This window comes from Lutra lutra, chromosome 4 (assembly GCF_902655055.1).
Source record: "Lutra lutra chromosome 4, mLutLut1.2, whole genome shotgun sequence".
In the NCBI taxonomy this organism is placed as follows: domain Eukaryota; kingdom Metazoa; phylum Chordata; class Mammalia; order Carnivora; family Mustelidae; genus Lutra; species Lutra lutra.
The window spans coordinates 165,468,797-165,481,775 of NC_062281.1; the positions used below are offsets into that span (position 1 = coordinate 165,468,797).

Here is a 12,979-nt window from a genome sequence, read left to right on the forward strand (position 1 = left end):
GAGGAGCACAGTGGGTGTTGAACCTGAGCCGCATCTCTTCAGGCCCCTCCCTGTGGTGAGGAATTGAAACAATGTCAGGTTCTCAGCCCTGGCTACATGTTAGAATGTTCCAGAAAGTTTTTTAAAATTCCAGTAGTGGGGCCCCACCTTCAGAGATGCTGACTGAATTCGCCTGGGGAGGGGCCCTTGTGACTATGTGGTTAGCTCTTCAGCTCTGTGTTGTGGTCCCAAGTTAGGTTCGGGTGGTGGTTCAGGTTAGGTGTGTAGGGTTCAAGGTCTTTGGGCTGGGACTATGTCTTTGGATGTTTTGTCTGACTTTGGGGTATATTGGAATCACTTAAGTAGGTTGCAGGGGGTTCCTGGCTTTAAAAAAAAAAAAAAAGGTAGATTCCCTGGCCTACCCGTGTTCTCTGAATCAGACTTTTGGGATTGGGGCTACAAAATCTGTATGTGGATTCAGATACAGCCAATGTTTAGGGGCTCTGGGGCCTCCTTCTTGGAACTCTGGTGATACTCACCCTGTACTTGGGTCTTTGGGCTGAGCTAGGAGTCCCGGGGGGCTTAGCAGGCTGGGTGCAGTGAGCACTGCATCATCTCCTTCCTCCAAGTGCTCTCTCGCTTGCAGAAAGAAGGACAGGGCCTCAGGCAGCCCTCAAAGATAGCATCACTGTAACTCAACCAACCTGTGGGCCCAGGGCTCTGCCCACAGCTCAGATGCACCACGTGGGTCCCCTAGACCCAGGCTGCGACCAGGGCTTTTCAGTGGAGATGGAGAATCACCCCCTTGGTCTCTGAGGAAGAAGGATGGAACATCTGTACCTCCCTCTGAGAGGAGAGGTTTGATGTGGTACCTGATAGTGGAGGCTCTGGATCTTCCTGAGTTCAAATCCCAACTCTGGCACTGACTGGTTTTGTGAGGATTTACTATTTAGAAGGCAAGTTGCTTGGTCATCTGACCTCAACTTTCCTGCTCGTAAAATGAGAAAGTGATGGCTGTTACCCACCACGTTGTGGTGCAGATAGATGGCAGGCCATAGAATGCAGCTGGACACATAGCGAGGGCTCCCCAGATGGGAGGCAGCCCTTCTGACTCAGGCAGGCAGGTTGGCCACCTCTCTGCCCTCGTGGCAGCTGCTCTGTGACAGATCCGCCAAGCTCTACCATCTGGTCCTCAAGAGTCAGAGCAAAGAACAGCCACCAGCACTGCATATGAGGTCCGGCACTTTATAGATGAGCCCGAGTACTGCTCAGACCCAAGTGAGTCTTGGTTCTGTCACCCTTTTCGTAGAGATAAGGAAACCGAGCACAGAGAGGTTCAGTAGTTTAAAGATATTCACACCTAGAGAAGGATCAGAGCCTCAGGCTGCAGAAGACCCAGCACTGTCTTCTCCACCAAGACGCTTCCTGAAAAGAAGCAGTAACAGCTTCAAGAATGACCCTTCCCCAGAAATAGCTACATTTTAATAGGAACAGTAGCGCCATAAGGAATGGGTCCCCTTCCTTGGGACATCTCATGCCTCAGGTTAGCAGTTGTTTCTTCCTGCATATATCACAGCCTTTGTGGGTCTCCTCCACCAGGGGTCTCAGGGCACTGGGTTTATTTAGGTAGGTGTGCAGGAAACACTTGAACCTGGCTGGAGGCCAAAACCTCTAAGGGATGAAAAAAAGAGATATGGGAAGACCATCTAGGGTAGTACAGGGAAAGGGTAGGGTGCAGGGGGGATCCTCCCCAAACCTGGTATTTGCCCTCCCCTACTTCACTGCTAAATTCTCTTTTTGTCCATGTGGGCTGTGCCAGCTGTGTAGAAGAATGGCTAGAAGATGGGACTGGTCTAGAGAGAAATAAGCTATCAGTTCCAGCAAGAAATCTGGGCCCCGCCCCTTCCTGTGCTCTCCCTGCAGAATAAAAGCCTCTGGGATTAATGGGGTGCTGACTTGGGGCTTCCAGAGTGTCCAGGTCCTCATGGCCCCATGGCTGGCCCAGCCTCCCCCAGCCACCACGGAGGGGGTTGGAACAGCTGCTGTCTGAGGCAGGTGGAGGGCTCAGGCCTAGGCCGGTAGGAGCCTCCGGGGGCATTGCAGACTCCCCTGTGCAGGGGAGGCCCATTCACACATGTGAGCTTGGGAATGGCTATGCTTGAGATTATCCGAGGGCAGGGAGATGTGGAGGGAGCTGGCCAGGGGCTCTCTCCAGACTACACCTGATTTCTGAATCAGTCAACATGAACCTGATCTGAAAACAGGCAATAAAGCATTTTCTCAGCAGCTAAGCTCTCTGCTAATAGTTTGCCAACTCCTGTGGTCTTAGAAGCCATTGTTCAAAGTCAAATCCTCCATGGAATGCCAATAATAAAACAGATGCAGGTAGTTGTTTATTAATATACATGTATCATTTAAATTCAAAATTTTGGTATCTATTTATAATGAAAACGGTCAGTAAACGTACTGACAGCTCAGGGTCTAGAACAGGAATTGGCAAACTCCTGCCCGTGGGCTTAATCCTAGCTGTTGCCTGAGTTTTGTAAATAAAATTTTATTGGGACACAGTCATACCATTTATTTCCACATTATTTATGGCTGCTCTTGTGCTCTAATGGCTGAACTAAGTAATTGTGACAGATTCCCTCTCCCACAAAGTCAAAGATATTTACTCTTTGGTCCTCTATAGAATTTTTCTGGCCTCTGTTCTAGATAGTCATTTAATCCCTTACCAACTAAAACATCTAACATTGCTTTTTTACTTTTGTTTTGTTTGGATTGGTTGCACAGCATTAAGAAAATTCTCGATCCTATCTATATGGTGATATGAAGGGTTCCAGACTTCTAACAGCTTAGCTTAAGCTCGAGATGATTGTCAGTTCCATGCCATGTGGACATTGGGGAAGGAGCAAGAGGGAATTCTGGTTTGCATCACTGACAATATCAAGCAAACTGCTTGAATCCCTCCTTATTACAACACTCAGACAGGAAGCCCACAATCAGTGATGACGTTTCTGTGATCATTCACATACCGTAATCTCATATCATGGAAAGTTTTAGAGTATACTTGTTTGTGTGGTTTTATGTAAGCGTGTTTAGTCCCGAATTTAAGAAGCAGCAACATAAAGATGCCCAGGAAAGAGCGCCAGTCTTTAGTTGAAGACATGTTTTAATACCGAAGTTCAAGACCTACCCAGACTTTTGTCTGAGTTCTGCACAAACCACGTTCAGCCGGCCACCCCTGTTTGTACTTGGTGTGTTACTGCGATGGGCTATAGAACACGTCTGACTGTGCAGGTCCATTTTCCATGACAGTTTTAGGTAGGAGGAGTCATGCTGTAGTTCTGGAATAAAATTCTTGAGTGACATTTGAAGAACTTCTGAAACAGCTCATGGAGCACAATTTGAAAGGCATCCCTTCAGCAAATACTGGTGGTTCTCATTTCTGTGCTCTCCAGAGCCAAGGGTGCTGGGGCTGAGAGGAGAGGAGGAAGCCGTGGAAGGTGGGGGTGGGGTCATGCTGTGGATGGCGGGAGAGGGTCACGGGGCAGGTGAGGGGCACAGCTCAGTGCTGGAAGAAGTTCCTGGGTAACAGTGAAGACTCGTGGGCTCCTGCTGAAACGGGGGTGTCTCCTAACGATTGTTGATGACCTAAGCACAAGCCCAAGGCTGCCCTCATGACTTCCAGCCTTTGGCTCAGGAGAAGAGGTCTGGAGGAAGGTGGGGAGAGTAGATTATGTGCAGAGAAAGCCGAGGCGTAGGGCTAGGGGATATGGAGGGAGGACACAAATGGCTTCTAAGGAGCAGGCAGAGACCCCTACAGCCACCTGACAGATCCAGGTGTGGGCCGGGGGAGAGGGAGTGGGACGGCAGAGCGGGCAGCAGGCTCAGCATGCCAAGCAGGTTTGTGTGGGAGGAGGGTCTTGTGCATGACCTGGATGGGGACCAGTGTCCCAGGGAGGTGGCGGCTCCAGTTGGGCCGTAGCTTTGGGCATTCGAGGCAAAGCCCGCAGAGTTAGGAATATAAGCCAGGAGTCCCTGCTCCCAGGCCGCCTGCCTTCCCTGGTGGGTGCCGGGAAGGGAGGGGCCGGCCTAGTGTCTTTGGGATACTGTGGGCTGGAGAAGGCCTTTCAGGGATAAAAAACCACCAGTTCTTTCTGAGGTTTTGCTGCTCACCCCATCGAAAAAGAACATTTTTAGATTTTAAAAGGATGACCTCATTTTTTTTCTTATTTACATAGCCCTGTTTGTTTATATAGTCCTTTAAAAATAGCGAACGTGTGCTAAGCTTAGGGCTCTCTCCCACCGCCAGTGGCAGAGCCACCGTGTGGGGAAAAACACCTTTTTATCTGAGAGAGGGGCAGCTTTGTTTCCGAGGACAGATGGGAGCAAAACGGGACAGGTAGGAAGTTTCGTGGTTTTTCATGTCGCTTTTCCAAAATAGCCACACTCCTGCCTCCCACTTCCTGCCTGACTCGACTCAGGGAAGATTTTCTCCCATAGACGGCTTGTGTTCTGTGAATTCTCAGGGAAACTCGAAGGGATCTGTCAACCAGCAAAACATGCTTGACCCTGAAGACCTTGAGCTTGGCACTGACAGCCCCCTTGAGCTTGGCACTAGGTTTGCTTTCTGGCTCTGCTGCCTACCAGCTGTGTGACCTTGGGCAAGTTGTTCCACTTCTCTGTGCCTTATCCATGTGCCTTATCTATGTGAGAGGAGAACAGCACTACTGGCAGCTGCTATGCAGAGCGGACGAGGGAATATGTATAAAGGGCTTAGCCCAGTGCAGATACATGCGACTCTTAATAAATCTCTTGATAAACAACAGTAGTGGTGTCATAGCTGCCCCCCACCTGGAGAGTTACACTAACCTCTCAACCGCCTTCCCTTCCTGCCAGCTTGTCTACTCTAGCCCATCCTTACATTGTCCCAGAGGGATAGGAAGATAAAAATCTGACCATGCAGGGGCACCTGGGTGGCTCAGTGGGTTAAGCCGCTGCCTTTGGCTCAGGTCATGATCTCAGGGTCCTGGGATCGAGCCCCGCATCGGGCTCTCTGCTCGGCAGGGAGCCTGCTTCCTCCTCTCTCTCTCTACCTGCTTCTCTGCCTGCTTGTGATCTCTCTCTGTCAAATAAATAAATAAAAATCTTTAAAAAAAAAAAAAATCTGACCATGCAGTCCCCTGCTTAAAATCCAGCGGTCCCTTCCCACACGCGTGGCAGGGAGCAGCAACACTTTTTTTTCAAAATGGCCAGATAGTAACTATTTTAAGCTGTGTGAACCGCGCGATCTCTCTTGCACCTGCTTCTCTCTACTGTGCTGCGTGCAAGCAGCCATGGACAGTGTGTAGAGGAATGGGCGTGGCTGTGAAACTTGATGTTCAGGAACTAGCAGCAGGCTGGATCCGCCTACCCCTGACCTACAGGATGAGCCAGGCTCCGCTCCTCTCCTCGGGGCTCTGGGGCTCCCAACCCATTCCCGTCCTCCATCTCTCTTCCTCCTCCTCCCCCACGGCAGTGCAGAAGGGACTCCTCACACTTTAATCCTTTACCCCGAGTTCCTTCCTTCTGGATTCTCCTTCTCTTCCCCCCTCGTCACTTCCCCTGTGACATTAGGAACCTTTGCTCAGGGGACCCTGTGGAACCCTGTGGGACCCTCTCTGTATTTCTACTCCGGGCAAGTATGCAAGTACCCTCTATCTTTGCTTTACAGGGGGCACCCCTCATGCAGGAATTGCACCCCTCCTCCTTTGTGTGCCCCTGGGGTGTGTTTACGTGTTCAGAGATGCTCGGTAAGCATTGCTATTGAACTCAAAGATCTGTAAGATGGACAGCTGCCCTCAGGGAGCCTACAATCTGGACAGAAAGCTCAGATGGGAGCTGGTGAGAAGCCCACCAGCAACCCAGGAGGGAAATGGCAGGGAATGTGCCCGCTGGGGTACCCACAATAAGGTGTTTCTGACCTTTATGGAGGAAGGAGAAGTCATTTAAGTTGGGCCTCGCAGGGTGAGAAAGGAACTTTCAGAGAGAGAGTTCAGGAAGGCTTTCCATGCTGGGGAAGTGGCAAGAGAAGAGTTTTGGGTTCAGGCTGGTGAGCGGATGACTTGGTCTGGTGACCACGGAGGGCCCTCCTGCGAGACTGGGACCGGTGCCTGGAAAGCAGGGTGGGGTCTGCTCAGGGACTGGGGGGATGGAGAGGGAATTTGAACTTTATCTCATGAGCCAGAATTTCTCCAAGTGTGGTTCACAAACCATCCCCCTACAATGGTATCACCAGGGGTGTTTCTCTAAAATGCAGATTCTTTGGTCCAATCTCAGGAAGCTGGGAGGTTGAAGGGGGTCAAAGCCACGGTCTGTAGGAGGAAGAAAGCTGCGGTATGCTTGAAGACCATGATCAGAAGCATTCTTTAGATGGACATTCACTGTGGGTGTCCCTGCCAGGCCGGGGAGAGGAGAAGCAGGGAAGAATCATCTTTCCCAAGAGTAGAGAAGGACACTAAGGTTCAGCCATGGCAAGCGACTTTCCCAAGATCACTTTGTGACTTACTTGCAGACATGGGACTGGCCAACTCGGACTAAGCTTCCTCTCATGATTTCAGGGCCTGGGGTGGTCCTAGAGGGTCCACAGTGGGAGGAAGGACAGGTATGGTGAATGTCCCCAGACCCCAGCACAGCCTTCAGGGCGCTTGGTTAGTGAGTGTTGAACCAGTGAGGGAATGAGTGGGCCAGATGGATGAATCGGCGGTGGGGGGCAAGAGAGTGGGGTTGTGGGGTGCTTCTGAGCCTGCAAACCTGGAAGTGGAGGAGGGTGGCTCTCCCAGAGGGAGAGGTCAGCAGGTTGTCCAAGCCGAGCCGTTGCCACTGGAGACGCAGGCTTGGGGCACTCCAAGGCAGGCCAGGTGATGTGTGTAGCTGGGGAAGCTGCTAATCAGCCAGGGTGAGAAATGCAAGAGAGACACAAGGGATTACGGACCAGAGCCAGAGGGAGGCACACGCACCTCTTCCAGTGAGAGAGCCCGACAGGTGTGTGGAGAGCGGAGTCAGGATGGACAGGGGGCCCCCTGAGCAGAGAGGTATCCCCAGCCAGTCCCCTGGGCACGTGGTCTGAATAAAACCAACTAACCTCGAAGAAATGGTGCCGTGGGTAAATAAAAATGTCAATCAAAATAAAACCGAAATCACGAGTTTCTGTTTGCCAGAGATTTGTGCTTCCGACCAGCATAGCTGCAGGTGTGGGAGAGCAAGTGGGAACTGGAACTGCCTGTCCCACCTGTCAGGACAAGCCATTCTGTCTCTGCTGGGGTTCTGGCTGGCAGGCTTCCTTGGGATCGTTCTGTGGCTCCAAGCCTTCCTCTCTCCTCTCCTGGGTCTGTCTTAGCTCCTCCCCCTTCCCTTCAGTCTTTCTCTTTATCCACTCCGAGGCTCTTCCCCGCCCCGCCCCTCCCGGGGAATAGAACTGTGCAGAGGGGCTCAGCAGAGGCCCCCAAACCCAGTGGGGACTAGGAGTCTCCCACTGGAGGGCTTTTAAAGTGACAGGTTTTTGGGCTTGGAGATTCAAGGTACCTGAGAGTGGGGTGGGGCAGCCATGCCTCGGGGGCATCTCTCTGTGGGTGCATCTGGGAATCAGCTGGACAGGGCTGAGGAGGCACTGATGCCCGGGTCTGGCGTCTCCCCATCAGGTCTTAAACATAGAGCTTCTCAGCTGGCCTCCCTGGAGCCTTCAGAGCCTCTCCTTCCAGTGATCCTGCCTGTGCCACCAAGCTCGTCTCCTCCCCCAACTCTGAACTTACATGGGCTCTGGTGCGGTGACATGAGGACCGCCATCACTGTCACCCATCTTCAGAGATGGAGCCTCCTTAAAATCAGCCAAGCCTAAACAGAAGTTGCCACATACCATTCTAGGCACCAAGATGCAGATTCCTACCTCTTGGAGTTCCATAGTAGTCGGGGAAATAGACGGCCATTTTGCCCCTTATCACATACTGTATATTTCATATTATCTGTAAAATAAATAGATGTTATCTTATACTTACGTAAAGTACCTAATGTGTGGCGAGGCTAGCCAGGAAAGAAAAGGAACCAGGTGGTCAGAGTTGGCCTCGAGGGTGGCATTGGAGCAAAGACCTCAGGGATAAGGGAGTGAGTGCTGTGCTCTTTGGGGAAGAGTGTTGAGGCCATGGTGAGATCATGTTGGGGGGTACCCCCAGGGGACCGATGGGGCTGGAGGGGTGGGGGAGGAGGCCTAGGAGGAGAGGAGGCTGGAACTGGGATGGAAGGGGTTGGGGCAGGTAATTGAGAAGCCCTTGGAGGTCTGTTGAATGTTCTAAAAGGCCCACCCTGGCTGTGTGTGGAAGCCGTGCTGCAGGAGGCCAGGCAGGACCAGAGGCAGACCAACTGGGAGGCTGATGTCATCACCAGGAGGTGACGGTTTCGCCGACCAGGCTGGCGGCTGTGGAGGAAATGGGAAGTGGTCGGATTCTGGAAAGTGTCTGGGATGTGAGGTGTGAGAGAGTCCAGGGGACAAGAGCCCTGCTGATGGTCACACGGACTCAGGCTAGTTAACCACCACCCACCCCCCCAGTCTCAGTTTGCTCGTCTGGAAAATGGAGCAGTTGTAGAGATAACATCCAAGATATCTTTAGTTTGGGAAACTCCCTCCTTGAGCTCCAGGACTGAGGGCTGGGGTGCTTGGGGGAGGTTTTTGAACTTGGGGTAGCACTTGTGTTTAACCAGGAGGGGTGCTTGACCAGCACCACAGATAGAGGCGGGGGAGGGGCAAGAAAAGTACACCAGGTCTGAGAATGGCAGGAGCACTGACTCCTGGGAAGCAGGCCTGAGAGGCCCATGCATGATGCCTCGGCCCTGGTAGGCAGTCACCGTGGCTGTGGCCCAGGGCCTTGGTAGAAAGGTGCTGGATGGACTCACTACACCCTTTGGAATAAACCAGCCATTTCAGCGCCTGAGCATTTTTTTTTTTTTTTTTTTTTGCCAAGACGGAGGCCCTGAATTTTGAGCGTTTTTAGATGGACACGCTCCAGCAAGAAGGAGCAAGCCTTGGCTCCTGTCTAGGGAGAGTTAACCTTCTGGCCCAGCATTGCATAACCACAGAGTCTGCTGAGTGCAAGGGGACTCTTCTGTGTGGCAGCCAGAGTGGCAAGCCTGGTGGCTCTGGGCTCTGGCACTGTCCCGAAGCGGAACAAACAGCCCTCCCTTCCTAGATAATGGCCCTCATTGAGCATTGTGTCCATGGCCAGCGCCCAGCACTGGGCTGCTCAGCCTGGGTAAGTTTCCTCTCTTGGCTCCTTAGCAAAATATTTACACTGTGCCTTTCTAGTAAAACGGTTCCTAGGGACCAGCAGGCAAAGGGAGCTAGAGCCAAGTACCCCCTGGTGACCTGGCTCCCGGCTTCCGCACCCCACGCATGAACCTGGGCTGGTCATTGCCCTCCATAGCTCATTTGTAAAATAAGGCATTGAGCTTGAAGACGCTTGAAGGTCTGTCCAGCTCCAAAGTCATTGGCGTTTTCCGTAATTGAAGAATGAGTTCCATTTTCTTATGTGGGGGTAGAATTTGGTTGGTGGGTCTTTTTCTCAGGAAGGCCTGTGAGTGGTTTGGGGGGAGCTGAAGAGGAGGACTGAGAACACTACCTGCTTGGATCCCTCCTACTGTGCCAATGACATCAGAAAAGATTCTGTCCCTCTCCCTGTGTCTTTCACTGGGGAGGAGCTCACCCCAGAGGGATCAGCCCCAGGGGACATATAACCCCATTATCAGAGGAACATTTGAGGAAACTAGAGAAGAGAAGATTGTCCTCAACCATCCAAGGGATTATCCTGGAGACGGTGGGGTCTATCCTGGAGGTGGTGTGTCTTCAGGACAGAATCAAAACCAGTGAGTGAAAATCACATGGCTTATTTCTTAGGAAGATGCTGCAAACAATAGGCCCCCTAGATGTTCCCATGCAAAACACACATACCCTTTGACCCATGGTCCTGTTTCTGGGAACCTGGCCTACAGAACAATAGCACCGGTCTATAAAGATATGTGTACGGAGGATGTTTATTACAAAATTCCAGTGGCAAAGAAAAATTAGAAAAACACAGGGTCTAGAGACAGATTGCCAGGGTTCAAATCTGGATCCCACTGCTTACAAACTGGCATGAGACCTCTCTGACCATGTCTCCTCTTCGGTAAAATAGGGATTATAATGGTGCTTGCCCTGTAGTCTTGATGCATGTGAGGTGCTTATAACTGTGCCTGGTATATACTAACTGCTCAAAAATGTTGGCCTTTGACCTAGAAAGATGGTCCATGAGAAAAGCTAGGGGCAGGGAAATGTGCACCATGACCAGGTTTGAGATGTACCCTTTGCCTTGGTTGACCTCAGTCATGCTCAGATTCACCCCCAAGTGCCCCAGGCTTTGGAAGTGGAGGGAGAGATGACAAACCAAGGAGATCCCCAGCTGGGGTGTCATTTCTTTCTCTTCAGTTCAAGTCGTACTTGTTAAAGTGATATTAGCACGATGAGCACAGGGTGTTTTACACAAACAATGAATCCTGGAACACAACATCAAAAACTAATGAAGTACTTTATGGTAACTAACATAATTTTAAAAAAGATATATTCCTATATTTAACAAATATATTTAAATAAAAAAAATTTTCAACCACATAGTGACAACAAAATAGGCAATAATACAACCAACAGCAGAAAATCTAGCAGCCCACTTGAAAAAGACAACAGCAAATATAGATGGAAGCCACTGCACTGTCCCAGGGCCCTCCCTCCCTCCAAGAAGCAGTAATCACCCTGAGCCTGGCAGTAACAGCTCCCTCGTTTTTTTCTGAGCACCTGCTATGTGCCAGGCAGAGGGCCTCATGTGGGAGTTACCCTACTGAAAAAAAGAAACATGGTTCCTGCTCTCATGGGGCTTGCTGTGAAGTTGGCTGACACCCCATCTGTCCAACAGCCAGCCTCCTTTGGTGAGTTCCAGTCTTCAGTTATATAAATGTTCACCCATCCACGTGGAGCAGTGGCGACAGTGAGACTGGGAGGCTCCTGACATGGACATTGTCACTGGCTTTATGATTTGGGACAAGTCCCTTCTGTTCCCTGAGCCCCAGTATCTTTGTCTATCACATGTAGGCTGTAGGCTTTAACTTGGATGCCATTCAAGGCCCTTCCCTTGGTGGAGTGTGATGAGAGACCCTAACCCAGGGCTGGTGTGTAGACTGTCTCCACACTCTGTCAGGCGGAGGGTGGGAGGGGGAGCTTTGCTGTCCATAAAGTGTGCCCCAGTGCATCGAGAGTTAGGGGTGGGGGCTTATTTCTCAAGTGCAGGACACAAACTACTAGTAGGACATGAGGTGATTTTAGGGGAACATGGGTAAAATTCCCTACGTTAATAGTCATTTCTTTAATTCAGTAAAATCCTAGAGTTATACCTCTGATCCCTATTGCTCAGTGGAGCCTATATTTTAACAAATTAAATTCGTCAGTGTAAATGAAAATATCACATAAATAATCAAACAGATAGTATGTGTTTCGGGCAAAACTTGAAATGCTGGTCACCAAATGGCATGGTGTTTCCCAAACAAAAGCTAATGATGGAAAGGGTGGGGCCCCCTGGCATCTTAGATGCCAGCGGGCCCAGCCTAGTCCTGGCCCATGGGAGCCCAAGCCGTAGTAGAGGAATAACTCCATGGAGGGCTCCCTGTTGAAAACAGCATGAGACAAATTCCCTTCCGATCTTAACGCCAAGAAGAGCTATGCTTTTTCAGAGCACCTGGTGTGTTTATCATCAGGACATGGAGAATATGCAGCTGTGTGGTCCTTTCCTCTTACTGCCAGGAAGCTATACCCCAAACCTGGGGCCCAGACACAGCCAATGTGTGGGACCTTCTCTACTTATCCATGTTCTTCTATCCCACTGGTCTAGACCTTGTGTCTTCCCTTTCCCCTGGGTTGATTTGTGATTTTTAATTTGTGCTCCTGTTTTGTATTTTTAAACCTCATCAGATGCTCTGCGGAATAAAGCAGGTTAAAACTGTAAACAAACACACAGAAAGGAATTAACTATTAGCTAATTAATCAATTCATGGACGAACTACCTAAGACCAAAGCATTCTTGGCTCCACTCTACCTGCTGGGATTTCCTGCCAGGAGTTGTCCTCCTGGCTAAAAGGATGCCTGGGTTACAGTGTGTGATAATACAGTTAGGAGGACTGCTGTTCATTCTGCACCCCAAAATTGGAACCAGCAAGTGCTGAGGACCCACACCTTCTGTTGAGCTTGGAGGCCATCTTAGAAATGGGTCTCTCCCTTCAAACTTGGAACAGCAGACCCAGGACTGGTAGCTTGACACAGTTCTTTCCCCACTGGAGAATGAGGTTTGCAGGAAGCTGTTCCCTTGGGCCCTCCAGGGGTCCTACCTCAACCCCTGCAAGGAACATTCTGAGTATGGTCCCCATACCCGACTGGTTCCTAACCACTTGTTCTTTGCCTGCCCCAGACTTCCCCTGCTGTGACTACCATCTGATTCCCACACCTCCTGGTCCCATCCATCTATTGCCAGGCCCCATGCTGTCCTGATGGCTCATGCCCGCCGGCTTCTACCTGCATGTCCCCCAGGTATTATGGCCTTAGAACCCCCTAGGGCCCAGGATGCTATGAGAAACACCATGAAATACTGATATTTTTTAAGCAAATGACTAAAAACTTTATGCTAAGTGAAAGAAGTCAGACACAAAAGACCAAAGATTGTATGATTCCATTTATATAAAATGTCCAGAAAAGGCAAATTCCTAGAGACAGAAAGATAAATTAATGGTTGCCAGAGACTGTGTAGTGGTGGGGAGGAGGTGGGGGGAGGGAATGTGAAGTGACTGACTGCTAGTGGGTACAGGGTTTCTTTTTGGAGTGATGAAAATGTTCTGGAATTAGATAGTGATGACGGTTGCACAATCTTCTGAATACACTAAAAACCACTTTATTGTACAT

At 50.4% G+C, this 12,979-nt stretch overlaps 1 protein-coding gene across 5 annotated transcripts in view; it reads left to right on the forward strand.

Moving 5' to 3' along the window:
• Positions 1–12,979, forward strand: part of HIVEP3 (HIVEP zinc finger 3) — a 461,322-nt gene that overhangs the window by 369,966 nt on the left and 78,377 nt on the right. The window lies entirely within an intron of this gene.